General features: G+C 58.8%; 1 pseudogene; it reads right to left on the bottom strand.

The window, feature by feature from the left end:
- Positions 1 to 3,924: 3,924 nt before the first annotated feature.
- LOC144486850 (maestro heat-like repeat-containing protein family member 1 pseudogene) lies at positions 3,925 to 10,069 on the bottom strand (annotated as a pseudogene).
- Between the last annotated feature and the right edge of the window lie 1,237 nt (positions 10,070 to 11,306).

Genomic DNA, 11,306 nt, shown 5'->3' with positions numbered 1-11,306 from the left:
GCTGTCCACAGTGCCCCAGCTGTGGCCTCATCGAAACCCTGTTCCTCTGTGGAAATACCTCAAATCTTGGTGCCTTTTCCCACTTGGAACACAGGACGTGACTAATCCCTCGGAGCCTCTCGGAGTGGCCGGGGGCTAAAGGGTTAATAGATATTGTGCCCACAGCTGACGGGCATGGTCGGTGAAGTTAGGTCACCGGGGCTCAGGGCATTCCAGGCCAAAGGGACGCTCAGCAACGAGTCGCTGTGGCAAGGGGGCCTCGTACTGGGATGAATCACCAGCAGAGGGCAGTGTGGGACCACCCAGGAGGTGGCTCATGTCAACAGAGGCAGGGCCCGGATCAGGCCCACTCCTGATTGGCCAATCCACTCAACCTGCTCATCTTTGGACACTAAGGGGCAATTTAGCATGGCCAATCCACCTAACCTACACATCTTTGGACACTAAGGGGCAATTTAGCATGGCCAATCCACCTAACCTACACATCTTTGGACACTAAGGGGCAATTTAGCATTGCCAACCCACCTAACCTGCACATCTTTGGACACTAAGGGGCAATTTAGCATGGCCAATCCACCTAACCTACACATCTTTGGACACTAAGGGGCAATTTAGCATTGCCAATCCACCTAACCTGCACATCTTTGGACACTAAGGGGCAATTTAGCTTGGCCAATCCACCTAACCTGCACATCTTTGGACACTAAGGGGCAATTTAGCATGGCCAATCCACCTAACCCACACATTTTTGGACACTAAGGGGCAATTTAGCATGGCCAATCCACCTAACCTGCACATTTTTGGACACTAAGGGGCAGTTTAGCATGGCCAATCCACCTAACCTGCACATTTTTGGACACTAAGGGGCAATTTAGCATGGCCAATCCACCTAACCTGCACATTTTTGGACACTAAGGGGCAATTTAGCATGGCCAATCCACCTAACCTGCACATTTTTGGACACTAAAGGCCATTTAGCATGGCCAATCCACCTAACCTGATATAGCAGTTAGTCGGGGGCTTTTTTCCCTGGGACATAAGAGGCTTCGGGGTGACCTTATAGAAGTCTATAAAATAATGAGGGGCATAGATCAGCTAGATAGTCAATATCTTTTCCCAAATGTAGGGGGAGTCTAAAATGAGAGGGGAGAGATACAAAAGTGTCCAGAGGGGGCAATTTTTTCACACAGAGGGTGGTGAGTGTCTGGAACAAGCTGCCAGAGGCAGTAGTAGAGGCGGGTACAATTTTGTCTTTTAAAAAGATTTGGACTGTTATGTGGGTACGATGGGTATAGAGGGATATGGGCCAAACGCGGGCAATTGGGACTAGCTTAGTGGTTAAAAACTGGGCGGCATGGACACATTGGGCCGAAGGGCCTGTTTCCATGCTGTAAACCTCTATGACGAAAGTGAGCCAAGGCGCATCTAGATTTGACTCTCTCGCAAGGAATGAGTTCTTTCTCTCCCTCTCCCACTTAGGGATACAGGTACATAGCTCCTTGAAAGTGGCGTCACAAGTAGACAGCGAGGTGAAGAAGGCGTTTGGCACACTTGCCTTCATTGGTCAGAGCATGAGTACAGGAGTTGGGACGTTATGGGATTTTTTTTGTATTCATCCCTGGGACATGGGCGTCGCTGGCTGGGCCCAGCATTTATTGCCCATCCCTAGTTGCCCCTTGGAGGGCAGTTGAGAGTCAACCACATTGGCTGTGGGCTCTGGAGTCACATGTAGGCCAGACCGGGGTAAGGACGGCAGATTTCCTTCCCGAAAGGGAACCAGATGGGTTTTTCCCGCAATGGGTCATCAGTAGATTCTTAATCCCAGATATTTTTTATTGAATTCAAATTCCACCATCTGCCGTGGCGGGGATTCGAACCCGGGTCCCCCAGAACATTAGCTGAGTTTCTGGATTAATAGTCGAGCAATAATACCACTGGGCCATCACCTCCTCTTTCCAACCGTACAAAGACATTGGTGCGGCCACATTTGGAGTACTGGGTACAATTCTGGTCATCCCGCTATAGGAAAGATGTCATTAAACTGGAAAGGGGGCAAAAAAGATTGACACAGATGTTACCGGGACTGGAAGGTTTGAATTATAAGGAGAGGCTGGATAGACTGGGACTTTTTTTCCCTGGAGTGTAGGAGGCTGAGGGGTGACCTTATAGAGGGTTATAAAATCATGAGGGGCTTAGATATCGTGAAAAGCCAAGGTCTTTTCCCCAGGGTAGAAGAGTCCAAAACTAGAGGGCGTAGGTTTAAGGTGAGAGGGGAAAGGGGACCCGAGGGGTAACGTTTTCACACAGACGGTGGTGTGTGTATGGAATGAGCTGCCAGAGGAGGTGGTCGAGGCGGCAACAGAATAGAATAGAATCCCTACAGTGCAAGAGGAGACCATTTGGCCCATCGAGTGCACCAACAACAATCCCACCCAGGCCCTATCCCCGTAACCCCAGATACTTACCCTGCTAATCCCCCTGACCCTAAGGGTAATTTACCACGGCCAATCCACCTAACCCGCACATCATTGGAGTGTGGGAGGCAACCGGAGGAAACCCACGCAGACACGGGGAGAATGTGCAGACTCCGCACAGACAGTGATCCAAGCCGGGAATCGAACCCAGATCCCTGGCGCTGTGAGGCAGCAGTGCTAACCACTGTGCTACCGTGCCGCCCATATTACAACATTTAAAAGATATTTGGACAGGTACATAGAAGATAGGAGCAGGAGGAGGCCATTCAGCCCTTCGATCCTGCCCCGCCATTCATCACCATCATGGCTGATCATCCAACTCAATAGCCTAATTCTGCTTTCTCCCCATAACCTTTGACCCCGTTCGTCCCAAGTGCTATATCCAGCCGCCTCTTGAATACATTCAATGTTTTGGCATCAACTACTTCCTGTGGGAATGAATTCCACAGGCTCACCGGGTGAAGAAATGTCTCCCCATCTCCGTCCTAAATGGTCTACCCCGAATCCTCAGACTGTGACCCCTGGTTCTGGACTCCCCCCACCATCGGGAACATCCTCCCTGCATCTACCCTGTCCAGTCCTGTTAGAATTTTATAAGTCTCTGTGAGACCCCCCCTCATTCATCTGAACTCCAGCGAAAACAATCCTAACCTCGTCAATCTCCCCTCATATATTGATGGGAAAAGGTTTAGAGGTATATGGGCCATCCCTCCCCCTCTCGCCTCCGCGCCCCCTGGTGCCCCACATGGGAAGGCTGGAATGTTGTCCATGTGAGGTTCCGGATGAGTCTTTCACTGAGTTGTTCCCCTCCTCTTGCCCCGCCATCTCCCCCGAGGTTTATTCTGGGGTAATGTCGCCCTCACCCCATTTTGACCCTACACCTGGTCAGTCCCCGTCAATGGTGGGGATGTCTGAGGCCCTTCAGCCCTTTCAGAAGAGGGCGAGGGGTCCTGTTCCAAAGCCCCTTTCTCCTCACTCAGCTCACTGGAGGTCATCGCCAGGACCTCTGACCCCCCCTTCCCCGTCCACCCTTGTCCACCCCCATTTCATCATGTGACCACTGGACCCTTGCCATAGGAGGGCAGCCGGGTCTTGGCGACGGTGGCAGCACGGGGGCGAAGCGTGGGGGTGAGGCATGGGGGGGCGAGGCATGGGGAGTGAGGCACAGCGGGAGGGCAATGAACCAGGCTTCAGTCAGTCTCAAGTCAAAGTGCGAGCTTGCCTTTATTAGATTCTACAACGTGTTCAGATCCGGGCTGGGGGAATGGGGGGACGGGGTGGGGGAGGGGTGGGGGAGGGGGGGTGGGGGGAGGTGGGGGAAGGGGGGTGGGGGAGGGGGGTGGGGGTGGGGGGAGGTGGGGGAAGGGGGGTGGGGGAAGGGGGGTGGGGGAGGGGGGTAGGGGAAGGGGGGTGGGGAAGAGGGGCGGGGGAAGGGGGGGCGGGGGAAGGGGGGGCGGGGGAAGGGGGGCGGGGAAGGGGGGCGGGGGAAGGGGGGTGGGGGAAGGGAGGCAGAGTGAGGTGGGAGGGGGGACATTCTGCATCAAACGGCCGAGGCCCTGATCAAGCCAGCACTCCTTCGGGGTGGAGCGGGGGAGAGGGGGGGTGGAATGGGAAGGGAATGAGGGAGTTCTTGACCATCCATCGTAATATTCCATCCAGTGCCGGTGTGTCGGGCTATTGGGGTGGATAGGTGAAGTGGGTAGATGGGGTGGGGGTAGGGGGGAGGGGGGAGGTTGTCATTGGGAGGGATTGACATTGGGATTGTTGGGTTGACATGGGGGAGGGATTGGGGAAGGGGTTGGGATTGGGGGATGGGTTGGGATTGGGAGAGGGATTAACGTTGCGGTTGAGAAGGGGTTGGGATTGGGGAAGGGGTTGGAATTGGGATTGGGAGAGGGGTTGGAATTGGGAGAGGGGTTAACGTTGGGATTGGAAAGGGGTTGGGATTGGGGAAGGGATTGGGATTGGGTGAGGGAATGGGGTTGGGATTGGGAGAGGGATTGGGGAAGGGATTGGGATTGGGTGAGGGATTGGGAATGGGTGAGGGATTGGGATTGGGGAAGGGATTGGGTGAGGGATTGGGATTGGGGAAGGGATTGGGTGAGGGATTGGGATTGGGTGAGGGATTGGGATTGGGAGAGAGGTTGGAATTGGGAGAGGGGTTAACATTGGGATTGGGGAAGGGGTTGGGTGAGGGATTGGGGAAGGGGTTGGGATTGGGTGAGGGATTGGGGTTGGGGAAGGGATTGGGTGAGGGTTTGGGGAAGAGATTGGGATTGGGTGAGGGATTGGGATTGGGTGAGGGATTGGGATTGGGTGATGGATTGGGATTGGGGAAGGGATTGAGATTGGGTGAGGGATTGGGATTGGGAGAGAGGTTGGAATTGGGAGAGGGGTTAACATTGGGATTGGGGAAGGGGTTGGGATTGGGTGAGGGATTGGGATTGGGGAAGGGGTTGGGATTGGGGAAGTGGGGAGGGGGGGGGAAACGAGGTGGCTCAGAAGCCCCGGTACAGGCCCAGCACCTTGGCAGCCTTGATGCGGACGCAAGGCGCGACATCATGTAGCATCATGATGATGGCTACGCACACATTCTCGTCGGTGCTGGCCTCCACATACTCCTTGGGCAGGTTCTGCAGCAGGAAGCCGGCCAGGATGACGGCGTTGCCCCGGATCTCGGGCAGCATGCTCTTGAAGAAGGACATGCTGCTGCTCAGGTACAGGCTGATGCGGTCGGGGAAGTCGCTGACTATCAGCTTGGTTAGCTCCCCGATGAACTCCCAGTAGCGGACGTTGGCCTGCTCCAGCAGTTCGGTCTGGAAGATGGCTCCGATTTTGTCGGAGCAGAGGTGGGGGCCCAGGAGCTGGAGCACGGCTTTGCAGGCCCGGATCACCTCGGGGCTGTTGTCGTTGAGATGGAGGAGGAGGCTGACGAGGCTGGAGTGGATGTGTTCCAGCAGGGCGGGCTCGGTATTGCCGTCGCTGAAGCGGGCCAGGTTCCCGAAGACGGTGAAAGCGGCAGCCCGGAGCTTCTCATTCTCATTCTCAAAGAAGGGCTGCACGGCGCCGATGATGGTCGCCAGGATAGGCTTCACGCTGGCCTGGTCCAGCTGGCTCAGCACCTTGGAGAGGCTGGCCATGGCTTCCAGTACGATCAGGTCGTTCAACTCCGTCTTCTCGTCCATGCCGCCCACCATGGCGGCCAGCAGCCGCTCGGCGTAGTGGGGGATCTTCTGGGGGGCGCCCACCGCCACGTTGCCCAGGCCCCGGATGGACAGCCAGTGGACGGTGGGCGAGATGTCGTCCAGGCTGCGGAGGAGGCAGCCCACCAACATCTCCGTCATCTTCAGCTCCTGCGCCACCGGCGAGCCCAGGAGCTCGCTGAAGAAGGCCGCCACCGTCACCCGCTGGTGCTCGTGCATGTTGTGCAGGATGGGCGCCAGGAAGTGGACGGTGTCCACCAGGTAGGGGGCGCCGTGGAGGGCGACGGCCCGGCCCAGCAACGCCACCCCCCGCGGGAGCTCCTCCGAGCTCTTCATCAGCTCCCAGCCCCCCTCGTCCTCCATGAGGTTGGCCGCCTCGTCCGCCTTGCCCCGGGCCAGCGTCAGCTTGAGGGTGTCCAACGAGGCGTCCCAGATGCTGAGGTTGGCGGGCGGCTGCGGCTGGGGGGCGGGCTTCTTACGCTTGGACGGGCCCTTGCCCTGTAGGTCGGTCAGCTTCTCGCTGGCGAGGAAGGTCAGGTACAGGAGGAGGGTGCCAAAGAGCTTGGGGTAGAGGGCGACCACCCCCTCCGTCGACTCCGGGTTGGAGATCATCTCGTTGAGGGCATAGATGACGGCCACCGTCTCCGAGGTGCCGGTGGTGGGCGGCTTCTTGGTCAGGGCCTCCTTGCGTCCCTCGTGGGAGAGGTAGTCGTTGATCTTGCCCAGCAGGAAGTCCATGGTGGCCGTGGCGAGCTTGGCCTCCCGTGCCAGCGACTGCCACACGGCGCTGGTATACTTGTCGTAGGGCAGGGGCCGGAACAGGAGATAGGAGAGGACGGCGGGCATGCACTGGGAGGTCAGGATGGAGATGAAGTGAATGACGGAAAAGCGGACCTGCTCCAGGGCGATGGTCTGCATCCGCGCCTGGAGTTGGCCCAGAATCTCGGAGACGTGGTCCCTTAGGGCATCTCCGTTCTTGCGCACCAAGGTGTTCATGACCACGGAGGTGGCACTGGAGCAGGTGGCATGGTAGTCGGAGAGCCCCTCAAAGAGGGCAAGCAGCAAGGGGTAGAGCTGGCCCCGTGGCAGCTTGTTCGAAATGACCTTGGCCATGTCGTAGCAGATCTGGAAGAGGATGCGGCTGTCGGGGTTCTGGAGCTGCTCCTTGATGTTGCGCAGGTGGTCCACCAGGTTGTCCGGCTGGTTCACGACGCAGCCCTCGTAGCGGACCTGGATGTACAGCACGGTGTACAGGCCATCCATGGCCATGTAGCGGATGGCCAGGACGGGATCAGCACAGCGGGGCACCAGACAGCCCACCAGCGTGCCCAGGTTCTGGAAACTGCTGACGTTGACTGCCTTGAACTTCTCCCGGTAGAAGTTGAGGAGCGCCAAGAGGGTCTCCACCGCCCTCTCCCGCTCGTGGTCCTTGCTTGACGTCAGCCAGTCCTGGAGGTGCTTGAAGAGGAACTCCAGGCCTTCCGAGGTCAGGCTCTGGCCCAGCAGCTCCTTGAGGAGCTCGTGCAGGGCAACGATCGTCTCGGCGTGGAGCAACTCGCGCTCCTTCAGCTTGCGGTTGTCCTTGCGCCGCTCGCTGTCCAGTGGCGGGAAGCTGAACACAGCCTCCAGGCAGGTGCGGATCAGGTCGGAGGACTCCATCTCGTTGAGGCGGGGCTCCAGCTTGACCAGGTGGGTGCAAGCGTTGATGGCCGCTTGGCGTACCCGGGTCTTGAGGTGGGCTTTGGGCTCGCCGGCGATGAGGTCCTGCATGTAGGAGAGGACCTCTTCCCGCCGGCTGAACTTGAAGAGGTGCTTGCCCTTGTTAGCGTACACTGCCTTGGCAATGAGGGTGACGGCTTTGATCAGGGTCAACTTGATCATGAGGTCCTTGGTCTCCAGCTTGATGCCCAGCACCTTGGTGTTGGAGAGGCTGATAATGTGGTCCAGGATGTGGATCTCGATGCGTTGCAGGATGAGACCCTCGGGGGCGTAGAGTGCCACGTACCCGTAGCAGAGGATGAGGGTGCTCTTCACCCTCTCCATGTCGCCGTCCAGCCTCTCCTTGAGGATGTTGAAGAAGCTGGCCGTCTTCTTGACGATGTCCATCTTGACAAAGTCGTCCAGCTTGGCCAAGGTGTCGTCCAAGTGGGTCATGGCGCAAAAGCCGATGCCCGTGGCCAAGCCCTCGCGCTCCAGGGCCTCGTTGTGCTGAACACTTAGCAACATCTCCTGCAGCTCGTTGTTGATGATGTCCTTGTTGTTGGTCTGGCCCAGCACGATGCCCACACACTTGTAGAGGAAGGCCTTCTCCCTGGGGAGGCCGTTGTAGCTGTGGATGTGACGGGTCATCTCTTCGCTGAGCTGCCAGGTCCACCTCTCCTCCGTGATGGTCTCCAGGGTGCGGGAGAGGAAGAAGAACAACTTGTCTTCCCACAGTTTTTGGGGCAAACTCTCCTCCTTGTTCTTGGCCAAGAACTGGATCAACTGGGGCAGCTCCTCATCCCATAGCTTGACCACGTCCAGGTGGATGTTGGGGCTCAACACCTGGAGGAGGCTGAGGGCCGCCAGCCCCCGGCCCTGGTCCGCGTAGGGCATGGCGGACACGGCCAGCAGGCGGGACAAGAGGGTGTGGGGCTTGGGCAGGCCCAGCCGCTCGTTGTAGTTCAACAGCACGTCGTGGAGGTCCCGGCGCCGCTTGCGGGCGCCCACGCACTCCAGGCCCCGGCACACGGCGGCCAGGGCGCGGGTGTGCTGGATGGGGGTGACGAACTCCAACAGGAAGGGCCACAGCACGTCCTCCATCTTGTCCAGCGTCACCAGGGAGGCCAGGATCCCCTCGCAGAGCTCGCGCAGGGCGTCGTCCCGCACCTCCTCCGGGTCGGGCACCTGAAGGCGCGAGGGGTTCTCCTCGGGTGCCAGGGCGCACTGCTGGACGAGGAAGTCCACCAGGACGGTGCCGCCCTCCAGCTGCAGGTAGCCCTGCTCGCCCATGGTGCTGATCACCTGCGCCGTCACCTTCTTGACCCGGTTGTCGGCGTCCGGCAGCGACTGCTTCATGCCGCTGACAATGAGGGCCTTCTTGCCCTCCAAGCCCTTAAAGCCACTGCCCACCAGGTGGTTGAGAACGGTCAGGGTGCCCACTCGGGCCTTCTCGTTGTTGCTGGCCAACTTCTGGAGCAGGAACTTGACCAAGCCGTCGACGGAGATGTGCGCCAAGATGGCGAAGCAGCGCAGCGCCTCCCGGTGGTTCTTGTCGCTGAGCTCGTCGCGGCGGTCCAGCGGCACGCAGACCTGGTGGTGGAGCTGAGGCAGGAGGCTGTCCATCTGGGACTCGGGGGCGTGGCTCGTGGCCTCCACCGCCGCCTCCAGGATGTTACGCAGGCACTGGCTGACGTAGAAGGCGTCGCAGCGCTTCTTGTAGAGGGCCAGGATGCCCGACAGGAAGCGGGGCAGCTCCTCCTCCATGTGGTCGGCCGGCAGCAGGTGGACCATGTGGCCCAGGGCCACCACGATGGCCGTGCGCAGCTTGAGGTCCTTGCCGCGCAGCCAGGTGCCGAAGAGGATCTTGTAGGCCGCGTAGATCTCCGGCGCGAAGGCCTCCTTGGTCAGGGCGGGCTTGGAGGCCCGATCGGCCGTCTCCAGGTACTCCAGGATGCTCTTGCTGAACAAGCCCAGGGCAGAGGTGAACACCCAGCGCATGTTGTCCTGCTTGACAAGGGGCAACATGGGCAGCATGGTCTGCAGGGTGGTAGTCAAGTAGGGCACAATTCCCTGCACGTTGGCCACCGACAGATTTGCCAATGTCTGCACCACGAAGAACTGGGGCAGGATGCCGGGCTGGAGTTTCTGGAGGATGTCCTCCAGGATCTCGTCCGTGAAGCGGGCCCCCAAGGCCACCAGCAGGTTGCTGGCGGCCTCCTTCCAGCCCAGCGCCGACTCGTTCGACTTGATCATCTCCTCGGAGGCCAGGTTGACGATCTTCCTGGCCAGCGGCTGTCCGAGCTGGCCGATGGTGTCGCGGACCACCCGCTCCATGCACTGCAGGATGACGGTGCGGTGTCCCTGCACCAGCTGGCTGTGCTTGAGCAGGAAGTCGTAGCAGGAAGCCAGGACCTGCTCCGGGCTGTGGCAGCCCAACTCGTAGAGGGACTGCGAGATCTGGCGGCGGACGCTCTCGTCCTTGTCGAAGGCCGCGTCCGTCAGCGCCACGAGCGAGGCCTCGGCTTTACACGACTCCATCTTGCACACCTCCATCGGGGACGCGGGAGGTGGGGGCTCCCGGATTCCCCGAGCTTCGACTCAACAAAATAAACCGACTGTCGAGTCTTCCCTCCCAACCCTCAGGCCTCGTTCGGAACGAGCTTCCTTCCGACAGTCTTCACTCTTCTTCCTTTATTCGCAAATCCATATCTCCCCTTCTTCACTTCCCCCCCCCCCCCGCCTTTCTGTTGCTCCCCTGTCCGTCTCCACCCTCCCCGATTCAACCCTCTCCCCATTAAATTCACACCTGCTCAATTCGGTCAATGCCCCCTCGCCCCACAAGGCCGACCTTTGACCCAACTCCCTTTGACCTTCTCCTCAGGAAGTTCCCCCCACCCCCAGCCCGCCCGCCCCCCCCTCCCTCCCTGTCGCCTGTCGATTTGGGCCTCGTCAACAGGCTTGTCTAGGTCGAACTCTCCCGTAGATTTGGGTCTCCCCTCACCCTCGACTTTGGTGCAAGGTTTTGTGGGCAGCGCATGATTCACAATCCCCTGAACTCTCCGCCTTGGCCGCTCTCCCTCTCGCCCTCTTTTTAGGTTCCCTAAAAACAGCGACTGGCTCTCCACTCCCCACCCGCGCCCCTCCCACCCCCGCACTCTCCTTGTCGTGGGCCCCCTCGCCCCCTCTGTGACCCTCAGTCTCTTTGTGACATCACTTCCTTCGACTATGTGCTTGCTGGGCAATTGTTTCCAACTCGGCTTCAGTCAGGACCTCATTGTGACCTCACTCCCAGCTAACACCGCTCTCTCTCTCTCGGCCTCTCCCCCACCTCCCCTTTGGGTGGGGGGGGGGTCTCCTGAAACCCCTTACAAGAGGAGAAAAGTCCAACCCACCCCACTTCCGCAATGCCAAATGTGGAAGAACGGGCATCACATCTTCCTTGGTCGCTGGCCGGGCCTAGCATTTACCCCCCCATCCCTAATTGCCCCCTTGAGAAGGTGGTGGGTGAGCTGCAGAAGGTGGTCTTGAACCTGCTGCAGTCCCAGTGTGGTGTAGGTACACCCACAGTGCTGTTAGGGAGGGAGTTCCAGGATTGTGATTGGACATCAGTCAGTCCCCGTGTGTGGTGTAGGTACACCCACAGTGCTGTTAGGGAGGGAGTTCCAGGATTGTGATTGGACATCAGTCAGTCCCCATGCGTGGTGCAGGTACACCCACAGTGCTGTTAGGGAGGGAGTTCCAGGATTGTGATTGGACATCAGTCAGTCCCCGTGTGTGGTGTAGGTACACCCACAGTGCTGTTAGGGAGGGAGTTCCAGGATTGTGATTGGACATCAGTCAGTCCCCGTGTGTGGTGTAGGTACACCCACAGTGCTGTTAGGGAGGGAGTTCCAGGATTGTGATTGGACATCAGTCAGTCCCCGTGCGT

This window comes from Mustelus asterias, unplaced genomic scaffold, assembly GCF_964213995.1.
Source record: "Mustelus asterias unplaced genomic scaffold, sMusAst1.hap1.1 HAP1_SCAFFOLD_494, whole genome shotgun sequence".
Lineage (NCBI taxonomy): Eukaryota > Metazoa > Chordata > Chondrichthyes > Carcharhiniformes > Triakidae > Mustelus > Mustelus asterias.
The sequence above is the reverse complement of the archived record's forward strand: the minus strand, read 5'-3'. Positions and strand labels throughout refer to the sequence as shown.